The following is a 20,136-nucleotide window of genomic DNA, read 5'->3' on the forward strand; positions in this document are numbered from 1 at the left end:
TGGTCAAGGATCTTACACAATTTGCACCAGGAAAGGAACTTTAGTTCATTACCACGTCCTCAGTATCTTGGCACAGAAAGAAATCTCATCTAATCGATATGTATTACCATCAACAATTAAAAAAAAAATCTGGAGAGTAATTACTGTCATCCCCAATTCCCCGACGATGCAGAGGGATCCGTGTCTTCAGCTTGATGGTGCTACTTGATGTTTCGGACAACCCTCCGACAGTGCTTTGTTTTCATCTCTCCCAGTGCTTGTTCCAGCTGCTGCACCAAATGGAACAGGGTCACTTGGTACAGTCTGCAGAACTCTGGTGGTGTGATCTCTATTCTGATGAGGTGTAGCTTTATCGTCACTGATGACTTAATCTGTTGCCTGAGACTTCTGCTTGCGAGCTGTGCATCTAATCTCCATTCAAGGCTGTGGTAACTGGGGAGCCTTGGTGCCAATTCGCTCAGAATCGTTCAGATCTCCTTTCGGTTGTCCAGGTAAAGCTGAAGCAACAATCTGTTCGGTTCTTCAGAGAATCCCAGAACAAACACAGAGTCCTGGAAATCCAGTTCGGAAGTCATGAGCTTCGAGCTCTCATTGAGGAGATATGTTAACCCTTCCACAATATGCTGGAAGGTGTCCCTACTCACGTTGAGTTTCCTCGCGGCGCCTTCGTCGATCTTGGGGTTTGACCCTCACCGCAGGAATTCCACCGCGATGCGCCCGAACTCGGTGACCACTGTGAGGGAAGCCAGCGCGCTGGATCTGTCAGCAGTCTTTTATTCCTCAAGTTTATTCTTTACATAGTCTCTCAGCTCTGTGATCTAGCTACTTTTCCTAACTTCTACTTGGATTTGAGCAATTGATGATCTGTTCCACAGTTAACCCTTGGGTGTGTTTTGACTAATGAGCTTCTCCACCATTTCTTTCTATGGATATGGTGGATTTGATTTTTGTTTGTTCATCCATATGTATAGTTTCCATTTCTTTTGTTTAATAAAAATTTGCTTTGAATTCATCATTAGTCTCAAAATTTTATCGGTAAACTTGTGTGTCATTTCTGTCACTAAGGCTGCATTTTCCAATTACTTATATTGTTCCCAAATTTTACATTCATCTGTGTACATGATTGTATGTATGGTTGATCAATGTCAGGCTGCAAAAGGTATGCAAAATTTTCTAGTGTATATATATTTATTTAGTTAATTGTATTGATACTACCATGGTTTCAAAATATTTTCTTCTTGAATTCCTTGATATCACCTGCCCGTATTCCCTCCCTCTCCCACCCTCAATTTCGTTATCGTGGAAAACAGAACCTGGATGAAAGTGTAAGCAACCTTACCTCTATACTCCTGACTTCATGGCTTGGGAGACCAGTACTAGTGTTAGAAGAAAACCTCCAAGCCCCAAGGATAAAGCTAGAGCTGAAATGCACAATCTCCAGATAGAGTGGTCTCCACAACTGCTCTCCAGTAAGATGTTAGAATATAGCTCCTACAGGGACCTGACTTCTTGCTACTCAGCTAAAAGATGCCTAGCTTTAAAAGCAATCAGGTTCCCTTTGTTGCTATCACTCAAGCAATCAACTATCACTTTGTCTCTTAAATTCCCTCTGGATGGGTCTTAAGGGATGGTTGTATAATTGAAGGGCAGACATAAAAAGGCTTTGTATTCTTTCACCAATTTTTATAGTGTCAGGGCATGCAGCCCCGCCCCCACTCCTTACTCACAGTGATGCCTACCTACTTAACAAGGTAGGCAGTGGCTTTACCCTGAAGGTCCCTGAAGTGATTGGGTGAGCAACTAAAGACCAGTGCTGAGGCTGAGGGCAAGTGAGGGAAGTAACTATCCACTGAGCAGGGAGAACAATAACAACATATCTGCTCTTATAGTTAAAGCTGCTCGCAGATGGTAATAGTCATGTGTTGTATGAGGTATCATTAAGGTAGCACTGTAATGAAAGGATATTGTGGGGATGATTTTTAATTAGGAGAATGTAATTGGGGCTCTTCTCCAACTTACAAATGTGAATGCTTCCCTCCAACCAGATACCTGGCCTTGCAATCTTTAATTCTATCTTTAATTCTGAGAATAAAGAATTGGTCTGCCTCCAATCTCTTCTTGATCTTGTTTCCCACAGCCTGATACTTATCATGAAGTGTTCTAAAAGAGTTCAACATATTCCCACATTCACATCTGTCTGTTCTGTTGTCCATGCTTTCTGGAGGCTCGCACACCTCGCTGCAATATAAACTCACTGGTAAATGACCTCACTATCTTATTACAGCATAGGAGATGAAGCCACTCTACCCCGTTTTTGCTGTCTGCTTTATCTTTCTTACTTGCACATGCTATTCCTACGAGCCTTTTGACTCTGGGACTGGACCCCACACTTTGTTTGCTAAACAGTTGGTGCACAAATCTAAATAACACTTTTGGTAACTGGTCTTACTTGCAGGCATATTAATATTAACCATCTGCTGACAGAATTACACTTAAGGGAAGATCTTCCCATATACTTTTTGATGATGAATATGATTTTAGTCTTCTTTAATTTGTCAATCTCAGCTTTATAAACCACTTGATTATCTAATTAAAAAGAGCCAGTATCAGTCTATTTAGTTGAATAATTGGCAAGCCTTATCACATCTGTGGTCTATTGGTCTCAATTTCTTCCTTCTTAGGCAAATACCAAATCTGTGTCCATTCATCACTTTCATAGCCAACCTGATTTCTACAATAAGTTAACTATTTAGATTGTTTGCACTGTTGTGTTACCTCCAATGGGCAATAAACATTAAGCATAGTGTTTTATTCATATAAAAGGGTTGTCACTAAAGATCTACTTTGTATCAATGCATATTTTAAGAGATCTGTTGTCAATCAAGATGGTGAAAAGAGTCAATGTTCTTTTGCTTTACAGAAATCCACAAAGATGATGATCATTTGCTTGAGCACTCGCAATATGAAAGTTGCATAGACAGAACAGAACGGTGTTATAAATTTAATGCATTGGAAAGTATTGTTTCTCAGCACAAAAATAATTTTCCTCCAAAGGAAAATGATGAGATGTTTGGCTTACATGAAAAAATCGTAAAATCATATTTAATCATCCTGGAATTAAATCAGAATAGAAGCAATAAAATACAGAAGTCAGTTGTGCTCAGTGAAGATGAGGAAACTTTTCTCCATGTTGAACAAGAGCAATGTTGTACTGAAAAGGAATTCCCTGAGTGTGAACAATCTAGGCTCATGAAGTCACAATGCCATCAGCATCAGAAATCTGATGAAATTGAGAAACCGCACACAGGTGATAAATGTGGGACAACCTTCATCGAGGAGTCTGTGTTCTATGAGCACCGGATCACTGATACACTAGGTAAGACCTATGAATGTACTCAGTGTGGGCAAACATTCAAGAAGATTGAGGTCACTGTTCATCAGCGAACTCATACTGGAGAGAAACCCCATGTGTGTGGTGAATGTGGAAAAGGCTTTATCAAGAAGACTTCTCTCACTGTTCATCAGCGAACTCATACTGGGCGGAAACCCCATGTATGTGGTGAATGTGGAAAAGGCTTCATTCGGAAAACAAATCTCAAAACTCATCTACTAACTCATACAGGAGAGAAACCCCATGTATGTGGTGAATGTGGTAAAGCTTTTATCGGGAAGAAAAACCTCACTGTTCATCAGTGAACTCATACTGGAGAGAAACCCCATGTATGTGGTGAATGTGGCAAAGGTTTCAACTGGAAAACACATCTCAAAACTCATCTACGAATTCACACTGGCGAGAAACCCCATGTATGTGATGAATGTGGAAAAGGCTTCATTCTCAAAAAACAGCTCAAAACTCATCAAGTAACTCATACTGGAGAGAAACCCCATGTGTGTGATGAATGTGGAAAAGGCTTCACTCGGAAAACATATCTCAAAACTCATCTACTAACTCATACAAGAGAGAAACCCCATATATGTGGTGAATGTGGAAAAGCCTTTACCTGGATGACTTCTCTCACTGTTCATCAGCGAATTCATACTGGAGAGAAACCCTATGTGTGTGGTGAATGTGGCAAAGGTTTCAACCGGAAAACACACCTCAAAACTCATCTACGATTTCATACTGAAGAGAACCCCTATGTATGTGGTGACTATTGCAAAGGCTATATCAGGAAGACTGCTCTCACGGTTCATCAGTGAACTCATACTAGAGAAACCCTATGTGTGTGGTGAATGTGGAAAGGCTTTTACCTGGATGATTTCTCTCACTGTTCACCAGCAGACTCATACTCGATAGAAACTGTACATATGTGGTGAATGTGGAAAAGGTTTTATCAGATAGAAGGACCTCAGTGTTCATCAGGGAACTCATACTGGAGAGAAACCCCATGTGTGTAGTGAATGTGGCAAAAGCTTCATTCAGGAAGGAAATCTCAAAACTCAGCTACAAATTCACAGGAGAAAACCGCTATGTATGTGGTGAGTGTGGTAAAGCTTTCAGCCAGAAAACATAGCTTATAGCATATCAGAAACTTCACACAGAAGCTAAACCCCATGTATGTGGTGAATGTGGGAAGCCTTTTTCAGGAAGAATAAGCTCATCGTTCATCAGAAAACTCACCATGCAGAGAGAGAAACCCTGTTTGTAGTGAATGTGTCAAAGGCTTCATTCAGAAAGCACATCTCATAACTCATCTATGAATTCTTTGTGGAGAAAAACCTTAATAGGTGTTGAGTGTGGTAAAGCTTTCAGCCAGACGTGATGCCTTACAGTACACCAGAGATTTCACAAAGAAAAGAAGCTCTTTGCATGAGTTAAATGTAAAAAATCTTATATGTGGAAGTCAGGTTTCCTTAAACATTAGACAGTTTCCAAGAAGAAAACCTTTCATTGGAGTTAGTGTAACAAAGCTTTCAAAAGAGAGGATGAGGTGCTAGAGTTTGGCCTGGGCCAAGCGTGGGAACAGACAATTGTGACCATATGGGGATCCATGTTCTGCATTGCTGTCCCTCTATTGGCATGACCACCCTTGTGGGGAGAAGACCCTCCAGACTTCCACAGAGTGCATAGGTACCTCATTGCTCTTCCAGTTTTCAGTACCCGAAAGAGAACAGAACCTAGTGTTTCTGGATCCACAGCTATATCACGCAGTAGAGTGCCCACCCAGATGACACTTGTACCTGCCCTACCTACATGCTCTTTGTTAGCCACCAGAGACAGCACAGAAGTACCATAAAATAAGAATAAAGAGAATAGAAGATGTATGGGGACAATTATTCCAAAGGATGAATGGAACACAGTGAACCTCAGACTCCACAACCGTGAGACCAGAAGAACTAGATGGTGCTCGGCTTCCAGTGCTAATTACTCTGAAAAGGGTCACAAAAGAGAGTCCTGTGTCGAGTGGGGAAGAAAGTGGAACAAACCAAAACCATAAAATAGATCAGGCTTACTGGTCTGCTGGAAACTTGGAATCTACAGATTGTGGCCTTTAGCGATGTTTCACTGTTGGACCTGTACTCACTCCTCTGACTCAGCTTTCAGCCCAACTATATATAGACTTGGAGGGGAAGAATAACATACACTCCCTGGAAAATCAACCATACAAAATCAAAGGAACAGCATTTGCTTATGGCTAAAAACTTATAAAAGCTAGAAGAAACATGACAGAAGGATGAATAGTATAAAAACACAGGGAGTGGGCAGAAGTGGGAAGAAAGCTGGTGTATCTTGGGGACTGCAATCAATGTATGAACTGTTGAATAGAAAACCAATTTACTCTGTTAAGTTTTAAATCATAAAAAAAACATTAAAAAAATTTAAACACTTATGTCTCATCAATGATTTCAGGTAGGATAGTTACCATGAAACTGCATTGAATGTGGGTAAAACTTTTACCTGTGCTTCTAAGTTTTCTTCACAGAAACACACAAAACTGAAAACATACAAAATTCACTCAAGATAGGAAACTACAGGAAGTCATGTGACATCTCATACCAGTGATCTCAATAAGAAGGAAAGCTCTGGCAATATAGTGACTTTGCAAATACCCTCTTTGGTTTCTCTCCGTGTGTCACTAGACTACATTGGGATGTTAACGAATGTAGTTCTGATTGGCTGGCCTTTAGCCCGAAAGGAGTCATGTGACAATAGAGGATTTGTACAGCAGAGAAACCATATGAATACAGGGTATGTGGCAGTGCGTATGGATTTAGTGATTGGCAGTTACTGCAGTATCCAATTATATTTTCTTTGATGTTCCCCAAAGCTCATAGGATATACTGACGCAGTGATTGGACAGAAGGGCTGAACAAAATGTCTGTCACAGTGTATGACTGCAATGTAAATCCTGCAGGAAATCATGAATACAGCTACTGGGAAAGCCTGATAGACTCATCCTGTGTGCATATGTACCTTGATACCAAGACCAATATTTCATTTTACATTTGATCATTCCTTTGATCCATATTAACTACATTAACTGGAGATATACTGTGACCATAGAACAGGAATGTGAATGGCCTTGCTCCCATGCAGAATTCTTTGGAAGGTGGATTATTCAGATGCAGTTAAGTTAAAATATGACCCTTTATCTTTTGAGAACCTTTTTCACCCATTTTAAATCTTGCAGTTTTAAACATTCCTCTTATTTTCAACTGAGCTTTATCTCTGTTTTAGTATGTTGTTTTTAAAAATATATTGCTTTGTGTATGAATTCCATGGTGTCTAATTGTGGTATTGTTGGATCAAATGGGACTTCAAGCTTTGGTTATTTTAAGTAGTGCCACATTGATTTCCACAGTGGCTGTATGTATCTCTAAGTCCACCGCCAGTTTATATGAATCCCAATCCCTCCATATCCTCTCCAGCATTTGTTGTTTTGCTTCTTTGTTTTGGGCTTGCATTGCAGGGGTTAAGTACTATCTCATTGTGGTTTGAATTTGCATCTGAAGGCTAGTGAGCATGAGCATTTTTTATATGTTTGTTAACCATCTGTATTTCATTTTTGGTGAAGTTAATCATGTGAACTTCATTTGCTTATCATTATTAATCATTTGTACTTCAATTTTTTTCATATCTTTTCCCCATTTTTTAATTTGGTTTCTTGTTATTTTCTTATTGAGATATAGAGTTCTGTATGTATTTGTAATTGTCCCTTTGGCTGATGTGCCATTGATTAAAAAAAAAATTTCCCTGTCCACGGGCTCTCATTTTACTTTTCTCATGTAGTCTTCTAATGTGCATTAGTAATGCAATTTTTATTTATGTCCAAATTGGGAGTCTTTATTATAGCTGGTGGCCTTTGGGAGGATTCAAATCTCGGCTAAATTACTCAAAGCTGAAAATTATATTCAGGTGAGTTTATAAGGGCAAAAACCGCTGTTGGTTTGGCAATTAGGAGTGGTTGAAGCTATTATAAAGCTTTCAGTGTGTATGTAGGGAAGGTTGGGGGATTCCACATTCCTTTCAGCAAGCAGTTTACAGAAGCTAATATAAGCGTAATCTTTTTAACTTTGTGAGGCAGGGTGGAATGGGGTATGGAAAATGTGCACATTCTGAGAACAGGAGGATATTGACATTTGAATAATAAAACATTGCGATGGCGCAAAACTGGGTGTGGTAGACAAAGAGGTTACATACTTTAGTGATGAAAGAGGCCAGAACAGCATTTTAAAAATTCTAAAATGGGGCATGAGTCAAGCTTAAGAGAAGTTCTTTACATCAATTATGTAAAGCACATTTGTACATTCATTTCCCTCATCATTCTCAAAGCATTTGCTCTTCACTTAAGCCCCTGGCATCAGTTCCTCATTTTACCCCTCACTCTGGACTCCCCCTTCCTCATGAACCCTTGACAATTTATAAATTATTATTTTGTCATTTATTACACAGTCCGATGTCTCCACCCACTTTTCTGTTGTCCCTACCCCAGGGAGGAGGTTATATGTAGATCCTTGTAATCGATCCCCATTCCCACCCTCACCCCTGCCACCCTCCACCCTCCTGGTATTGCCGCTCTTACCACTGGTCCTGAAGGAATCTTCCACCCTGGATTCCCTGTGTTTCCAGTTCCTACCTGTACCAGTGTATATCTTTTGGTCTAGCCAGATTTGTAAGGTAGAATAGTGGTCATGATAGTGGGTGGGGAGGAAGCATTTAGGAACTAGAGGAAAGTTGTATGTTTCATTTTTACTACACTGCACCATGACTGGCTGATCTCCCCGCGACCCTTCTCTAAGGGGATGGATGTCCAATTGCCTACAAGTGGGCTATGGGTCCCCATTCTGCACTCCCCCTCATTCACAATGACAAGATTTTTTTGGTTTGGAGGAGCAAATGGGACTGACAGTTCCAGGGGGACATGGGAGAGGGGGAGGTTGGGGGAAAGAAAGTGGTGTTAACAAACTCAGGGAGAAGGGAACAAGTGATCCAAATCGGTGGTGAAGAGGGTGTAGGAGGCCTGGTAGGGCATGACCAAGGGTACTGTAACAGAGAAGAATTACTGAAACCAAAATGAAGGCTGAATATGATCGTTGAATAAGAGGAAAGCAAAAGGAAATAGAGGAAGGAGCTAGGAGGTAAATGGCATATGGAGAGGTCTAAATAAAGGCATGTATGTATGTAAATATATGTATGAGTATGTGGAGATAGATCTGTGTACATATATGGATAGGTTTAGTATTAAGGTACCAGATAGACATTGGGCCTCCACTCAAGCACTCCCTCAATGAAAGAATACTTTCTTCTATTAAACTGGCATTCCATGATGCTCGCCTTCCTGACACAATAGCTGAAGACAAAGCAGGTGCATAAGCAAATGTGAACAAAGCTTATGGTGCCCGGCTATCAAAAGGTATAGTGAGTTCGTTCTCAAAGGTCTTAGCCTTTCAAATGGGAATGCAATTCTACTCTGTGCACAACGGGACACAGTGAATCAGAATCACCTCCATGGAATCCAAAACAGTTCTAGATTGGTTTTGTTTTGTTAAATTGTTATGAGCATATAGAAACCCTGGATTCACGGTGGGTAGGGCATTGACCACCTGAAATCCAGCATCTGGGAAGCATGATTAAAGGGTCTACCTCCAAAAAAATGTACAATCCAGAGTCTACAATGTTCCTATGTGTTAGAATTGACTTTGATTTTGTTTATGGCATAATTGTATGATTTGAGTCCTAGAGAATGTTTCCTCCAATTTTGTGGAGCTGATTTAACAGCCCAAAACTGAAACTATTTTCAGGAAATAAAAGCTTTTTTTCACAAAGCTTTAACCACTAAGTGAAAGAAGAGGAAAAAAGGACAGCAAATGAATTGTCAAAGTCATTCACTTTGTCCTGGGTGTCTGGCATTTTCAGGATGTGAGTTTTCATTGTTTCTTGCATAGTCATAGGTGACAGTGTCCTCAGACTACAGTCTGATAATCTGAAGATAGGATGTGTTGACTGAAATGACCATGGAGGAGACATTTCCTTCTCTCAAGCCCTCAAGGAGGTGCATTGATACAGTGACTGCAATACCAGTCTCAAACATAGCAAATAATGTTTTGATGATCCTTTGTAATTGTTGGGGGTCCTGTAGTCAGTTCTGATTCCCTGTGAACCTGCATAGAACAGTCATAAATGCTGCTTGGAGTTAGATTTGGTCAGTCATCCTCAAGGTGCACTAAACCTCCCAATATTCTGAAATGTGGAAATGATGGCAGAAAATATGATTCCAAGGATAATACAATCCAATTGGATGCAGTTGTGTTCTGTTAATTGGCAAACAAGAATAAAAGTTTACAGGATAAAATTCTAACTACTATGTTATTGTTTGGTTTTTCTGATCTTATCTAGTGCCTGATTGAAATCTCTACAGATGAATGGAGCCTTTTCTCCCAAGATGGCTTTGTCTTAAGTCTGGCATGCTGTCCTGGCTGTAATCTAGGAATGCATACAGGCTGAGGGCCAGGACCTTGATCTAGAACCTGAATCTCTCCTTTGGACTGAGATTCCACCCAACATGATCCCTGAGTGTTTCCTGAAAGTCACGAGATAAATTGAAAGTTATATTAAAAGTTACTGATTTAAATTAAAATTATGAAATAAAATTATTTCGGTTAATGTGGTCTACAACAGTGGTTCTTAACTTGTGAGTCACAACCCTTTTGGGGGTCGAACAACCCTTTCACAGGGATCTCATGATTCATAACAGTAGTAAAATTACAGTTATGAACTAGTAACTAAAACAAGTTGAACTGTGTTAAAGGTTTGCGGCATTAGGCAGGTTGAGAACCACTGCTCTAAGCGATGTGTAATGACAATGCAATTCTGAACAAGATTCCAGCATCCATCGTTAAGGACATGGAAATTATCAAGTTTAAAAAGAGAAATCAAATAGACCCAGGATAAGCAAGGTCACAACAAGCATTAAAGGATCCATGGGTCTTTGAATCTGCTGTGGCCACCTGCATCTGCCGGTCTCTGACCTGATGGGAGACCCAGCTACATCAGGAGGAGTAGAAAGGAGGTAGACATTTCTGTATCAAAGACTGACTCAGAAGTCTCTGGGATCCCCTGATTGCAGGGTGGTGAAGGTGGTGGCCTCATTTAAGTAACAAACCACAACAGGCATTTGCCTATGAGTGTTCCTGGCTGTGATACGAGTGAGGGACTATGAACAGTGTGCTAATGCGCAGGCACCACAGCTCCACCAGAAAGTGTCTCCAGAGCTGGTTGTTGAAACAAGTTGGGTGACAGAGATGGGAGTGATGTGACCCACAGGCATACCTTGAATTAGTAGGCTCCATAGAGTCCACATTTGCAATTAGAAAATTATGAGTTCCAGTGCAGCATTATTGTTTGGTTTGAACATATGCATCCACTAATGTATGCATTAATTCATTCTTTCTGAGGTCTGAGCGCTATAAACACCCCAGACATTCTTCTGCATTGAGGGAAAACCAATAGAGCAAGCAGCTGAGCTAGGAAACGAACAAGCTCTTTCTCTAAAACCAAACCACTGTGATTTCATCTTTTCTGCCTCATAGGAACCTTAGAGGACTAAGAAGTACTCATTAGGCTTTCTCTGACTGTAATTATTTACAGCAATAAACAATGTCATCTTACTCGGGGAACCGTTGGCTGGTTTGAATCCCTGACCTTGTAGTGAGCAAACAAATCTTATCCCACAGCACCACCATAGCCCTTTTTATATCTGCACCAACAGGCTCATATTACAGGACTTCTTAAATGTCCCTTTTAGAAGCCAAGTTAAAATTTTAAATATTATTATATGAATAAGGAAGGCCATAAAAATGATGACCTTTGACTTATGGTGTTAAAAAGAATGATGAAAGTACCGTGGACAGGCTTTCAATAAAAGAAACATCTGTTTCGAGTGAAATACAGCCAGAGAGTTCCTTAGAATCAAGGAGAGTGAGACTTTGTTTCATGCAACATTATCATGATCCCTCCCAGTCCCTTGAGAAAGACCTCCTCCATGATAAAGTAGGGGATCAGTGAAGAAGAAGCTACATCATGAGCTGGACTGACACGGTGGCTGTAACGATGGGCTCAAAAAGAGTCCTTGTGATTGTGGTGCTGAACTAGGCATTCTTTAGTTCTGTTGTCCATTGACTCACGTAGAATTGGAATGCACTCTGGCATTTAACAGCATCAAAAACAAAACAACAACAAATCAAAACACAAGGTTCTTCTCAGGTCGGATAACAATGCCGGGGGAAAGGGGAGATGTTTATGTGGGGAAACACAACAACGGGAAATTTGTAACAGAACACACTGTCTTGATCATTGCTTTCTACTTGAGCCCTTGGTATCAGCTCCTCCTTTTTTTCCCTCCAACCCTGCTCCCGCCCTCCGTCATGAACCCTTAATAATTTGTAGATTATTTTGTTATATTTTACACTGACATCTCCCTTTATCCACTTTTCTGTTGTCCAACATCTTGAATATTTCTTGGAAGCATTCGAGCAAGACTTCATTGCACTCATTTGGTCATGTCATCAGGAGGAACTAGTCCCCGGAGAATGATCTTGTGCTTGGTGAAGTAAAATGTCAATGAAAACGAGAGAGACTATCAATGAGATGATTATCACAATGGCTGCAGTGATCAGTCCAAACAGAGGAATGATTGTGCGCATAGTGCACGTCCGGGCAGCATTTCATTGTGTTGCACATAGGATCTCTGTGAGTTGAAGCCAATTCAAGCATACCTAAGACTATCAACACATACAATATTATCCAGGTCACTGTAAGTTAAAATTATTGCATAAATATACATGTGTGAGCATATATGAATGAATACATCCGATTGCTTAGAGAAAATTTGGGACTCACAAGAGAGATTTTTCCAGCATTAAAGTTTCTTTAAGGATCCCTCTTGTGTAAAGTAGTTATGCTTTGGGCTGAGATCTGCACGTACACAGTTTAAAACAACCAGACGTTCCATGGCTTTTTACTCCTGTAAACAGTTATAGTCTCGGAAACTCACAATAGCATCACTGTAAGTTGGCATAGACTCTGGTGGTGTTTGGTGTTTTGGAATGTCTCTGGCTTTGACAACAAATACTAGTTAGTACAGTCAATTGCAGACATATCTTATCAAGACATATAACTGTGAACTCTGTTGTATATATGGTCAAAGACAGACAAAGCCCATTCCAATGAAAAGAAGACATTCAGATGCATGAAGTTTCCCCAGAGTGTATACATGATAATCCCTAGAGATGTGCTGAAAATGTGGGGGAAACTGCAGCTTCTGAGCGGAAAGCATCCCTGACTCCTCTCTTGCGTGGCCTGGAACCATGGCCTGATGCAGGGAGGTTTGTGCCTGGGCTCACACTGACTTCCCATTACTGTGTCTCTAGCACAGTAATACATGGCTGTGTTCTCGGGATTCACAGAGCTCAGTTTTAAATAAACTTGGCTCTTGGAGGTGTTCTTGGTGATGCTGACTCTTGACTGGAGAGACGGATTATATATAGTATGTTTTCCCATCATAAGCTAATACCCTGCCCCACCCCAGGACCTTTCCTGGAGCCTGGCCAATCCAGTGCACATAATAGCCAGTTAAAAAGAATCCAGAGACAGCACAGGTGAGAGACCGGGTTTGTGAGGGCTTCACAAGTCCAGAGCCTGACTCTTGTAGCTGCACCTGGGCCAGGACACCTGGGGATAAAGAGAAACACCGTGAGTCATGTGCTCAGATGCTGCATCCACAGACTTGATGTTGGAATCCCAGAAGCACTCACCACCCAGAGTTGCCACTAGAACGAGGAAAATCTGCACATGCTTCATGTTCTTGTGGATAAGATTCATGACACCCAAAAAATGCTCTCCGGGCTGATGAGGACTGCGCATTTTTAAGCATATGTGTGCTGTGGCTTCATCTGGCTGCCAAAGAGGAATTCGCATGTTGGAGGCGCATTTGTTCATCAAGGTGGACAGGATGAAGTGAGGACCCTGGGTGTGCTCCTCCCACTCAATGCTGCTGGCAGTGCCCTTAGGATAATCCAGAGTTTTTCTGAAGTCTTCTCTTTATCCACTGCCCCGTTCTCTTAATCCACACAAGAGTGTAGTCTGTTCTGGGAGGTAAATGCAGCCACAGATCGAGGACATTTTTATTCCCAGTGATAGGTAGAGACATCACTAGAGAGAGAAACAAACAGCCAAACAGAAAGGAGGATAAATGGCTATGTAAATAGATAAGAAATGAAAATATTCACCACAAACCAGGGCCATATCTCTTCTGATTCATGACACCTACATTAGTCTATATTTAAACAATGGAATGTTCTAGTGTGGCCAGACAACATACAAATGACCAAAAATATTGCTAAATTGGGTAACCATGTCTTTACTTAAATCAAATGTACTGCCATATGTCGTCATACCAAGTTTAACTCAAGTGATGGCATTTTCAATTGCTTCATGTGCTTGTGAACGTTGAGCATTGAGTAAAGAATAGTAAAGAATCATTGCATGTGAATTGTGGTGCTATTGAGGAATATTGGAATTACCATGGACTGTCAAAGGAACCAACCATGAGGATCGCAGAGTAAAGGTTAACTGATGAACCACCAGCAGCAGACGCTCTTCAGGAGAAAGACTGGGCTTTCTACTCCTGTAAACCTTTACAGTCCTGGAAACGCACAGGGCGGTCGCTATGAGTCAGCACTGACTTAATGCTAGTGGTTTTGGTTTGGCCAAAGGAACAAGCAAATCTTTCTTGGAATAGTACATCCAGAATATTCCTTAGAAACAAGATGATGGTACTTCCTCTCACTTTTTTTAAACATGATATCAAGAGAGACCAGTACTTGGAAAAGGGTATCATCCTTGGCAAAGTAGAGGACAGTCAAATAGAGTAAGGCCCATGAGGAGATGAACTGACACAGTAGCTTCAATAATGGGCTCAAACTTAGGAATTATATTGAAGATGGCTCAATAATGTACATTATTTTTGTTCTTTTGTATACAGGGTTGTTACAAGTTGGAAATGAATAAACAGACCTAACCCAAAAAAGCACACTCAATGTGGTAGTTACATAATCTGTTGTCAATTTTAGACTTAAGAGTGAAGGGGTGGAGGTTAGCCTGTCAATCAGGTCGCAGCTTCATGACCTCATTTGTAGGCACTAAAGAGATAAATAGCTCACTGGGGGTGGAACACACACACTTCCTGCTAGACTTCACTTTTGACAAGCCCCTTGGAGAGAGGCTGATGGAGCCAGAGGCCTGGGAGATGTAGGAGCCATGTAGAGACCCTTGCCAGCACCGAGGTGCTTCTACCGCCACTGGATCCACAAGACTTTCCACCCACTGGCTTGTGATCTTCCTGTATTCAGCATTATTGCTAAGCTGCATGAGTGTAATGAAAAATTTATGGACTAGTATTGGACATCTGGGTTAATATTGGGTGTATGGACTTGATCTGGACTGGGCTGGAATGTTTCTTTAATACCCAATTAGGTTTGTATATAAAGCTTTTTCTTATACACATATGTGTGTCTATGAATTTGTTTCTCTAATCTACCTGGACTAACAAACACAATATGCTGAAACCAACATCCATTGATTCTATCCTGCAAAACATACTTACACAAATTCATACAAAGGCCTCACAGAGGATATTCATAAAAGGATTGCATATGAATGAGACAAGCATGAATTGAATAAATATTGGGAATACTGAAGCACATGATGAACTTTCATGATTCCGAATTTTACTAGTTAAACTAACTGAATACAAGCTCAATATATATACTACCAGAATCATCCCTTACTTGTGTTCCTAAAGGCAGGCTGGCAATTATTCACAAGGCGTTCGAAGGGGCTGAACGTGGAAATCATCCCAGATTTGTCGTCTTTGGATTAACAGACTAAATAAAATGTGGTCTTCTCTGATGTCTTCAAAAGTGCCACCAAACTGTATGTTAAGATGGATAAAAAACAGTGATCATGTTAAGTAATAATGTTCCTGAATGGAGAGATTGAAAGGGAAGTTAGTGGTGTCCCTCTTAAAATAAATAATAATAATATCTTCAAAAAGACTTGTTGCAGAAGCAGGAAACCAGAATTCTCATTGGGAGTTAAGAGACAAGGTTCTTTCACACAGACTTTGGACACAATATCAGGAGGGACTATTCTTGGGAAAAGGACCTCATAGATGTTGAAGTACAGGGTCACCAAGGTGGACGAACCCTGTGACTATAACAATGGTATCAGACATTGTAAAGACTGAGGATGGTGCAGGACAAGGCACTGTTTCATTCTATTGTACGTAGAGTCTCTATGATTCGCAACCCGTTCAATGAAAGCTAACAACAGTCTACTGGTGGAAGCATGATGTCTTAATAAAGTTGTAATGAAAGCTTATTGGTTAAAAGTTAAGAAAACTCCAGAAATAAATAGGAAATAAATCTATGTTAATACTTGCTTTCTGGGAATAACTCCAAGTTCAGTGAACTATCAATAACGATCTTGCCCTCTGCTACTTCGACTGGGTTGGTTCGTATGTTTCAACCATCCTGTGCACCCTGCAGACTTGCCCCTTCTGAATGAGATGTTTGTGTTGATCTCACCCTGAGCTCTACTCACAGGTGTTTGAAGAACTAGCACTCATGTTTCAACTTGCTGGGTTAGTTTTTCTAGCTTTGTTACTGTTTTGTCTTCTGTTCACAAGGTAAAAGGGATACTATGGTGTGGACAGCTGGGGATGCTTGTATAGATCATTCATACATGGACTGTGACCTTGTCATTGCCACAGGTGGTAAGGTGAGGTAACTCCACCTTGAGCTTGATTAATGCGTGTGGTAGTTACCTAATCTGTTGTCAACTTGAGACTCTTAAAGAGTGAAGGGTCGCAGCTTGATGACCTCATTTGGAGGAGCTAGAGATAAATAGCTCACTGGAAGTGGGGCACACACCCAATTCCTGCTAGACTTTCCTACTGACAGGACATATGGACCTACTGTAGAGTCCGGGAGCTGGAGGAGCCATGTGCCAGCGTTGAGATGCTTCCACTGACATGGATCTCGGAGACTTTCAACCCACTGGCCTGTAATCTTCTTGCACTCAGCGTCATTCCATGCTTTGCATGAGTCTAAAGAGGAATTTACAGTCTGCTACTGGACATACGGGCTAATATCGGACTTATGGTCTTCATTTGCATGGGGCTGGAATGTTTTCTTAATATACAAATTGTATAGTACATAAAGCTCTTTTTTTAAACAATTTATTAGGGGCTCATACAACTCTTATCACAATCCATACATATACATACATCAATTGTATAAAGCACACCCATACATTCCCTGCCCCAATCATTCTCAAAGCATTTGCTCTCCACTTAAGCCCATTGCATCAGGTCCTCTTTTTTTTCCCCTCCCTCCCCTCTCCCCCCTCCCTCATGTGCCCTTGGTAATATATACATCGTTATTTTGTCATATCTTGCCCTATCCGGAGTCTCCCCTCGCCCCCTTCTCTGCTGTCCCTCTCCCAGGGAAGAGGTCACGTGGATCCTTGTAATCAGTTCCCCCTTTCCAACCCACTCACCCTCCATTCTCCCAGCATCGCCCCTCACACCCTTGGTCCTGAAGGTATCATCCACCCTGGATTCCCTGTGTCTCCAGCTCCCATATGCACCAGTGTACAACCTCTGCCCTATCCAGCCCTGCAAGGTAGATTTCGGATCATGGTAGTTGGGGGGAGGAAGCATCCAGGATCTGGGGGAAAGCTGTGTTCTTCATCGGTACTACCTCGCACCCTATTTAACCCGTCTCCTCTCCTAAACCCCTCTATGAGGGGATCTCCATTGCATAAAGCTCTTATACACATGAGTCTCTGAATTTGTTTCTCTAGGCAACCCAGAATAACACCATTATCAGATGAAGATAATCAATATGGGGAGGGGTTGTGGAGAGTGCTCAAACATGCATGGGGACTTGGTGTGCTGAACTGTATGATACATACATGTGTACACAAAAAAAGAATTACTGTCATCAAGTCAGTTTTGTCTCATAGTGACCCTATGAGACAAGGTTGAACTGTCCCTGTGAATTTCCAAAACTGTAACTCTTCATAACAATAGAAAACTTATGTGTATACAGAGCTAAAATTTATTGAACTATATACATATACTTGTGCACTTTAGATATGTTAATTACTAAGGATAGGAATAAAAAGACATGAAGGTGAATGATATAAGGCATGATAGCACTTTATCAAACAAATAGCTCTCAGGCTGAGCAGCCCACGTGGGGCCACCCTGTGTGTGTGGGGGGGCAGAGTTCTATCTGGCAGGAAGATGGAGTGGCAGAGAGGGACGTTCCAAGTTTCTCTAATTATTAGAAGGGCACACCCCCCAGGAGGCATCACCAGGCTGTGACCTGATCGACGGGTTGTATTCCACCACTATATTTTCATACACCTTCAAGTTGACATAAATCTATGACAGATTTAAGTGACATAAGTATACCTGTCAGAGACCCACACAGTCAAATGCTTTTGCGTAGTCAATAAAACCCAACAATAAAACTGGTAGCTTTCAGTCAATACCCACCTGATGTCAGCAATGATATCTTGTTTCACATTCTTTTGTGAATCCACACTGCATTTCTGGAGGCTCCTTGTTGATGTACTGCTGCAATCATTATTAAATTATCTTCTGCAAAATTTTACTTGCATGTGGTTGTAATTTAATTAGTTGATAATTTCTACATATTTGGTTAATTTTATTTTTCATAAAACAAATGTAGATCTCTATCGTTTCCGACCGCTGGGTGCTGCCTTGAGCCCATTTGCGCTGGACCTCCTCACCTTTGCGCCGCGCCCCGCCCGGCCCGGCCCCGCCCATCCCTCGCCAGGCACTGGGGTTTGTGCAGCGGTAGAAATGGGCGGGACAAGAGCTGCCTTGAGAGGAAGTGAAGGCGGAGACCCTACTCCTCCCTGACCCTGCAAGCTCCTCCCACCCTGGGTCATGCCCAGACAGGGCCGGAAGTGGCAGTGTCCTCGCCGGGACTGCAGCTCACATCGCAGATTCTGCTGACCTGGATGCTGCACGTGGTGCCGAGAAGCGCCCACGGCCTGAGCACCCTGTTGCCAGCCCTCCCAGGTAGGGGGTTCCGGGGACGTGCGTGTGGGCGTAGGCCATTTTAGGGTGACCCTGCTGCACATAGCGGTCTGCGAGGACCCTTTGTCTCCTCCCCCCAACCGCTGCCTGCGCCCCGCTCATGGGCAGAGGTGGGCGGTGTCCCCGAGGCCGGTCCTATTTGTCAGCTTTTGGGTTGCTTGGGGTTCATGGTGGGAATCCCTGTTGGAGAAAGGAGAAAATCCCAGTCTGGGATTTTGGGTTTCGGGGTTCCCAGATTCGTCGCTTTGCGGGTCTCCTAACCCCCCCCCCCCCATTGTTTCCTTTCCACACCGCGCCGCCTCCTCCCTGAGATTCCTGGCACCTCTTCATCTCAGAGGTGAGCCCCGGGGTCTTGCTTCTGTGACCTCCCTCTGGACCCGACCAGAGTCTGTTTTAGGTGCAAGATCTATTATGACAAAGACGTCTTCCCTGGCTTTTAAGATGTTGAGGGTGGCCCTATTTTTACTGGTTGTATTTTTGTCGGTACATTACTATGGTTTTATCCTTCCCACACTGTTTCTTTTCGTTAGTTTCTGTTGGGTTTATCAGTTGGTGGAGCACCGAAGGAGTGGATGCCTACAGATAAGAAATGATGGGAGGGCTTATAGGCATGTCAGCTGTGGGGTGGGGATGGGGTTGCTGAGTTGGGGAGGAGGAGGGGATTTGGGGAGTAAAGAATGAGGGAAGGAGGGAACTGAGCACTAGAACAGAAGGTGACTACACAGGTCATTTGAAAGGCGATTTAATCGTGGTGGGAAAGAAGACAATGGTATGAAATAATTCTAATGATTGTACAATTTTTGTTTGAACTGTTCAATTGTGGAATGTATGGATCAAGTGCCCCAAAATGTGTTCAAAAAGAAAAGATCTCCATCACAAAAACTAACTAAATAAACTGTGTGCCAAAGAGTCAAACAACCAAACTGAAACAAACAAACCCAAAACTAGATAGTGCCAAATTTTTCGACCTTTCTGTGGCATGAAAACAGAAGTGGGTTTTGAGTACTATGTGGCTGAAGGACAGTTTATTTGGAGCTGGTGGCCTTTGGCCACTACATTCTTGGCCAGTTGGCCAGGCAGCAGTCGGTGCACGACCCCCTGGATGTGCTGGGCAGTGATGATGGTGGAGTGCTGTTTGGAATGTGCCAGTTGAGATGCCTGGCAGGTGATGCGCTCCAGTGGGTTGTTGAGCAGCAAGTTCACGGTGCCCATGGCCCTGGACGAGATGCTGGAGTCCAGGTGGACCTACTTGAGCACCTTGTACACACACACGGAGTCAGGTCTCCTTGCTGCTGCACTGGCATTTCTTGCTGTGCTTCCTCTGAGCCTTAGCTTCAGCCTCCTTGGGGCCCCTATTGTTACGTTTGAACCCAACAACTTGAATTTAAACAACAGAACAGTAAAAAGGTGTTTATTCATCCTCTCTCATGAAATTTTATTTTTAGTTTTCATCTATCTCATGAAATTTTATTTTCATTCAATCGATTATAGACCTTCAAAG

The 20,136-nt window shown here is 42.0% G+C and overlaps 1 pseudogene; it reads right to left on the reverse strand.

The window, feature by feature from the left end:
• Positions 1–200: 200 nt before the first annotated feature.
• On the reverse strand, positions 201–19,847 carry LOC142427589 (COMM domain-containing protein 2 pseudogene; annotated as a pseudogene).
• Positions 19,848–20,136: the final 289 nt, after the last annotated feature.

This window comes from Tenrec ecaudatus, chromosome 15 (assembly GCF_050624435.1).
Source record: "Tenrec ecaudatus isolate mTenEca1 chromosome 15, mTenEca1.hap1, whole genome shotgun sequence".
In the NCBI taxonomy this organism is placed as follows: Eukaryota; Metazoa; Chordata; class Mammalia; order Afrosoricida; family Tenrecidae; genus Tenrec; species Tenrec ecaudatus.